Consider the following 6680-nt stretch of genomic DNA (forward strand, 5'->3'; position numbering starts at 1 on the left):
TGACTTCAAAAGCCTGTCACAAAAGCTTGTTATTAGGATCAGGGGCGGAGCTAGCAATATGGCATGGTTTGGCGTCCGCCATACCTAAACTTTGGCGTTAATACTAGGTTTATATGCAGATACGCTTCAGGATTGTATTCTGAATTCTGCTCACTGCTGCCATCGATGGGCAACCGTGCCTCGCTGCTGTTTGGGAAGCCAGAAAGAATCGAACCGGTAAGTACAGTCCCGTATTGGGCCTGGTGATCAGCTGGGCCTAATGGGTAAATCATTTGAGATTTTGGGCTGTACGCTCATTGGCATGGAGGCTCAGAGATCGATCGAGACACAGAACACGATCCTGCTAGTTGCAGACTCAGAAACCGATCGGGATCATTGCGGTTGCAGAGCGGCGGCAACGCAGAGTCACCAAAACCGCAGACTACTAGACAATGGCGCGACGTCGGCGTGACGGCAAGGCCGCGAGAGCGACTGGTCGAGTAAGGACATGGTGTTGAAGAACACCAAGTACACAATGCAAGGTATTTGATTTTGGAACTATATTGGCCCTTCGAATTCTGAAACCAATCTCGTTGTTGACTAAAACAAGCTTTAGTACAAAGTCTGCTATAGTGATTTCAATGATTAGTTGATTGATTTTCTCCTGGCTGGATCGCCTGATTTTCTTTCACTGATAAAAGCTACAAAGTCTGCTATAGTGCTTTGAATGATTATCTTTTATTTTGTGAGGTATTTTGAGTGCAATACTTTATTTTAATATTATGAAATTAGACTCCACTTGTTGGGCATAAAGCAATATTTTTCTAATGCGGTTTTACATTTTTTCTTATTTATCACCACCGCCACACCTCAAATTTATTTCTGCCTCCGCCACTGATTAGGATAATGAATGACCCCCCAGCACTCTCTGGCGAGTAGGGCCTGATTAATATTTTGTGTCTTTAAAACCTACTCTGCCAAGAGTTTTTTTTTTGGAAAGAGGGCAAAAGCTTTGCCCTATTCATTAATTAAAAAGAAGTTAAAGGTTTGTTAAAAGACCGAGCCAAGCTCGATAACACAAGAAATCACTCTTGTGGCATGATCGAACACAAGTACTTGGCAGCTGTCGCGCTCCAAAGAGCTGCCTCTCCCTTAATCTTAGTTACAACAACAGATGGCATGATGGAAACATTTCGAAACACCTTAGCGTTGCGCTCGTTCCAAATCTCCGTCAAGGGTTTTCGGCTTGGTGAGGATGTCCCAAGCTTCCTAGTTGACTTCCCTTTTCTCTTCATCTTCCCTCCCACCAAAAAATCCGTACTAACCGCACATAATCTTCATGAAAGGCCACTGGCGGTTTAAAGATGCTCATAGTCGTAGATGTGTGCAATTGATAAGAGTTTCTTTGGCTGCCATAGCATGTACCTTTCTGCCCACTTTGTCATTTTCTCCTTCAATCTATCCTTGTAGGACCAGAGCTTATCTTTGCCCATTCTACCTTCAGGCGTGGGCAGCTCCAGGCTCTTCAAAAGTTTCTATATCCATTTCTAGAATTTGTTTGTTGATTCAGCTTAGGACAATTTTCGCTGAATAGCAGGGATCATTTGTTTGCGCCAAGCATCTGTCCTGAGCCTTCTCGAAGGTGCATATTGCTCATTTGATCACCTCTGCTTGCTGAGCATTTGCTCGGAAGAAGAGTAGGCACTCGTCCGCAAATAAGAGGTGAGATATGCCAGGTGAGTTTCTTCATATCTTGAATTCTTTGAGATATGCCGGGTGAAATATGGCGCGCATTTTGAGTGCTCTAAAAACACAATTACCATTATCTGAGTTTAGAGCGAGGTATTCACTCTGGACTTAACATTTGTTTGCTCGAATTTGCACTAATCCAACGTTAAATTAAAAAATAACTGACTGCTCCTTCCACTGGGACAAGGTAACCAGTGTGATATTAAACTGGTTTTGCCCTTGATCTCTAAATTTTGAATTATATATTTTGTTTGAAAATTCGCTCCGGTAATTGTGCAGTATTTTCCAGTAACCACGAATCCTGGACCTTCTGGTTTTTCAATTCCATACCCAAAACCTTGAGAACCATCGGTATTTGCAGGAAGATAACCATGACAGTAACCTTATCATCATTAACTACAGCCATCAGCACAACGTTTTCTTGACCTGAAGTGTCCAAGATAGCTTGACATACGACGTTTTTGCATAGCACAAATGGTCACCCCTATCTGTTGGGCTTTCCCAGCAGTGCTGAGAGGTACCACTCGTCAAACTTGATCCCCCGGTCCAGTTTCGGGCGAGCATTCCACCGCACCTTGTTGAAACCAATCCGGTCGAACATGGGCACGTACGTCGTGTTCATCTGTCCACCTAGGCAGTAGAAGTGGTCGAGCCAGAACAATCCTCCGGGCCTCAGCACCCTGTAGATGTCGAACAATGCGAACTCCAGGATCGCAACAGGGATCCAGTGGCTAAGCACATGCATCGAGTGCACGATGTCGAGGGTGCCGTCGAAGAAGGGCAGACGGTGCACGATGCTGAGGTGCATGGGCACAAGACCTCGCGACGCGATGAAGCTGTTGAATGGGCCGTCGAAGTTCATGGACGTGGTGACCACGGTGACTCCACGTTCCTGCATTCAATTCGTGCAGCGAACGTGCCAGACCCGCCGCCGATGTCAAGCCCGATGCGCACCGTGCCGTTCGGTTTAGTTGCAAGCACGGCGTCGATAGAGTAGGAGAGTGCCCCGTCATCGCGCGTCCACCGGCGCTTCTCTCGGCTGTTGATCAGGTTGAAGCAGTCTTTGCAGTCGTAGTGGTGAGTGCCCGTGGTCTTGCCGCGGTTCACCAGGCAGGAGTAGTTCTTGCACGTGTACGCATCCCATAGGATGCTGGTGTCTGGTGGAATGGCCCATAGGCTCGCCGGCAGCGGTGTTGGCTCGACGTACCCTTCTGGAGAGCGCGGCCGGCACCTCCGCCGTGGCAGTGGCTCGCATCCCTTGAGCATCAGCCGCTGAGCGAACAGCTCGTCGGACGGACACTCACCGCCGGGCTTGTAGTTCATGTAGCGCTGCAGCTCGTCCGGGAATCGGCTGCACGCTTGCCCCAATGTCGGGAACAGCTCCTCGGTCCTCATGTTAGGCGTGGAGCCCAATGGCAGCTTGTGGGGGCCGACAGCCAGCTTGAGCTCGCCTGTGAGCTCCCGCTGCCACAGGCTATCGGCCGCCACTTGCTTTTCCTCATCCCCGGCCGCTGCCATGTTGCTGGCATTGGCTTTGTCTCCCAGGAGCGTCTCGACGAGAGCGTTGGCGATGGCGAGGCGGCCATGCAGGTGCACAAGCTCGGCATGGCTCGCAGCCAGCGCGTACTCCGTGACGTTGAGATCACGGAGGGACAGGTTGCCCGGGTTCTTGAAGGGGATGCACCGGTTGTGTCCACTGAAGCGATTGCCAATAGCTGATAAGCCGGCGTCGGAGAAGAGGAGGATGGATATGGATGCGGTGTTCGTGGCAACAACGATAAGCAGTACCAGGGCCCTGGACCTGCAGCTCTTGTACGTCCGGTCTATAGGTTTCCTGGAGATGTCGTAGTCCATGCTGCGCATGTTGGAACTTGGAAGTTGCAACGGCAACTAAAGCATGGGGTGGTAGTAGGAAGCATGATGCGATGAGGCCGGTGCTTTATAGCTATATCCAGCCATCTTGATCTAAAAAAGAAAAGTTCAGAGTGCAACTTCACCTCACAGGTTCATATACATTGGCTGCAGGGTCTTTGCAAGGATGCTTGAACTGAGGCGTCGCTTCACAAGTGATCAAAGTAGATGGGCTCAAGTTGGAATATATATCGTGATTCAATGCCTAGTACGATCGGGTTAGAGTGAACATCGGCCACTGAAACCCGGCGCTCAAAATGAGCGTTGACTCAATGGTTATGATATTTGTCTGAATGTGGACGGCATGCATGATGCATCCTGGTTCGTAGAGTATATCAAGTGGTCGCATTTCTTTTCCAATCCGTAGCTGAAATGTGTACTTTCTACTACTTATCTACAGCGAGCCATAATAAGATGAAAACATAAGACATACTATCTCATATCTGTACTACCTCTTGTAGCTAGAGCTTGAAGAATTGCCTTAGGATCACGTCGTTTGTTCTATCTGACGTGATTCCTCCCACCTCTCCTGTCCGAGTCATGCGAATTCGACAGCAGCGACAGGTCGGCATTGTTGATGTTAACATTTCGTTTTTTGGTGTGCCATGGACTTATGCCGGTCTGCTTGTCTGGAACTCTCACTACGGGAAAAACCGGCGTTGCCGTCCACATTTTCTTTGCCGTGCGTCGCCGCACGGTAAAGCCGTCTTTGCCGTGTGACCGCAGGAAAACGCACGGCAACGCATAGGCATACGGCAAAGAATTGACAAAACACACGGCAAAGACATGCAACACGGCAAATGACAGAAAAGCGCACGGCAAAGAATAGCTTCACGGCAAAGAGTGAAAGAGGCGCACGGTAAATACATACTGCACGGCAAACCCATCCCTTTGCCGTGAGCAATGTCAACGATGCACGGCAAACAAAGCCATTGCCGTGCGTTTTGGCCTTTGCCATGCGTAATATGAAATTTTCATTTTTTTTTACTTTCTTTTGTATATATTTTAATACTTATCTTTTCTCTTTAGATTGGTATTAGTTTTTAGCTAGTGTTACTTAAGACAATGTGTATACCCACGCTTTTACAATACAACAAGTACTCTACATCTTCACCCCTGATATATATATCAGTATTTCGGAGCAACCCACGGCTGAGGAATCTGCTAACTAAGTGTTATCGTCCATTCAAAGTTGATTATATATTACATGTTTGAATGAAAACAGCTACATTTCATCTAAACCCTAGCCTACTAACCGCCCGGCGGGCGTTCGACGGCCCCGCCCCGTCGTCGCCTCCCCTTCGCCGCAGCTCCTGTTCCGCGCGAAGCCTCTCCATGCGTACGGCGGTGACCAGACGCCGCTGCTCCAGCAGCGCGTCGTCGCATGCCCTCCCATGTTGCGCCGCCTAGAGGGAGAGCTCGACGACGCGGCAACGTGTTGTTTTCCCGTAGTGTCTGGATACGATTGATGAAGAATCATCATAACGGCATGTCAATCCAGCTTCTTAGGCTAAATAGGCTAGATGATACTCCCTCTGATTCCAAAATAAGTGTCACAGTCCCATTTTTGTTATTGATCAATCCATATCTACATAAAGTTGCAACACTTACTTTGGACAGAAGGGAGTATGTTATTTGGTTCCACTATATTCAAGTCTTAAATAGACAAAAGCATATTCTACTAGAAACCTTAAAAAAAACTACTAGCTACTGCTTCTATGCTTCACATACTTCAGCATTTTTTTATTATATGACCCACCGGCCCACCACATATTGTTGATAAAGACACATATATAGGTGGAACTATATTTTAGGTTGATAGAAAATGTGGTGATATATTTTGCAAATGTGAAGTAAGATCAAGGTTTAAAATAGCGCATTTAGGGTGACTCTTCTCCAGATTATGTACAAGTTATATCATGATATAGCATGCTATATTTAAAATAGTAGCATTTTTTTAAATAAGACAGATATTAAGGATTTCTCCATCTATTATTTTTTACATGAGAATATATGCATAACCAGATGGTTTAAGGTAGTTCTACCATTGTGACAATTGCCAACTCCATGGTATAAACACATATGTGAGGCATAAATCTATAACATTTTAGTTTAGGTTAGGTCTGAAGTGAGGAGAGGATATTGTACTTTTGGGCCGATGGGATGGTCTACAATTCTTTACTTTTTTTTATTTACCCAGCAAAAAAATTAGCGCTGCTACACGTTAAGTATTTTAGCGTGGTTTTGTGCTATTTAGCGCGATATAACATATTTAGCGTTGTAGCAACAATATTTGGTTAAACTTAGCCTCGGTGTCCAAAGCCGCTGTAGCGTGCTAAAACCAACGGAATATCGTGCTATTTTAAATCTTGAGTAAGATACATTCTATCAGGAATAGTTCTTGTCCATATTGTTTGATAATGGGTGATAAGGTCATTTGTCCCGAGTAAAAGTCTTATTGACATGTTAATCTTATATTTTTTCAAATTTAATATATTTGGATTTTTCAAAGCATTTTGTTTTTTCCTTTTACTTATCGTATTGTTATCTTATTGAGAAAGACCATTCTCTATGTGGTGCAAAAGCGAACCAAAGAGTTCATTAAGCCGGTTTAGTATGTAGGGAGGCATGCATCAAAACTTCTGACAAGAAAAAATGAACCAAGATGTTGGTTCGGTTCGAAGGAAAAAAGTTGTCGGAGTTTGAAATCGTTGAGTGCAAAGTGCTATGTATAACAGACAATGATAGGACCTACAATGTAATAACAGTCCATCCGATAATCGAACCCACCTGCTGTATCATCTAATGTGTTTCATCCCTATTGTTTCCTAAAAAAGTTTGTGCAAATAACTAGGTCAGTATATAATGGAGAATTGTGATAAATGTTGACCTAGTTTGACAGTTTTGAACTCCATTTATTGATTATTATATCTAATCTAATATTGTTGGCTAGTTCTTTCATTGTTTATTGATTTCCTAGTTTAAGTCCTACGTACTCTATGATTTATACTAATTTTTCTACTTTATTAAAGTTATTAAAT

The 6680-nt window shown here is 45.0% G+C and overlaps 1 pseudogene; it reads right to left on the reverse strand.

The window, feature by feature from the left end:
* Positions 1 to 2081: 2081 nt before the first annotated feature.
* LOC127309404 (probable methyltransferase At1g29790) lies at positions 2082 to 3645 on the reverse strand (annotated as a pseudogene).
* Between the last annotated feature and the right edge of the window lie 3035 nt (positions 3646 to 6680).

Source organism: Lolium perenne, chromosome 6 (assembly GCF_019359855.2).
Source record: "Lolium perenne isolate Kyuss_39 chromosome 6, Kyuss_2.0, whole genome shotgun sequence".
NCBI lineage: Eukaryota > Viridiplantae > Streptophyta > Magnoliopsida > Poales > Poaceae > Lolium > Lolium perenne.